The sequence below is a fragment of the Penaeus monodon genome, chromosome 15 (genome assembly GCF_015228065.2).
Source record: "Penaeus monodon isolate SGIC_2016 chromosome 15, NSTDA_Pmon_1, whole genome shotgun sequence".
NCBI lineage: Eukaryota > Metazoa > Arthropoda > Malacostraca > Decapoda > Penaeidae > Penaeus > Penaeus monodon.
In genome coordinates this window covers 8,082,130-8,082,460 of record NC_051400.1, presented here as the reverse complement: position 1 = coordinate 8,082,460, position 331 = coordinate 8,082,130, and positions in this window count along the sequence as shown.

Here is a 331-nt window from a genome sequence, read left to right as displayed (position 1 = left end):
TTTTTTAAAATTTTTTAAACTAAAAATCCCCTTTGGAAAAAATGGGATGTAAAAAAGGTTTATTTTTTTTTTAACTAATGGAAAATTTTAATTCGGGGGTATTATTAGTTTTTTATGTTCCTTTTCCTTTGATTTTGGAAGGGATTTGAACTTTGCAAAAAAAGTTTTTAATAATAAAAATTATCTCAATCAAAAACTTTGTACATTTTTTAAAAAAAACCTTTTTCCCCCAAATTAGGAAATGGGGAAATCAAATACAGGGGGCACTTGCCTTGGAGCGGGCTTGGGGGCCTTTTTTAAACAAAATTTCCCTACGGGGCGAACTTCCCTG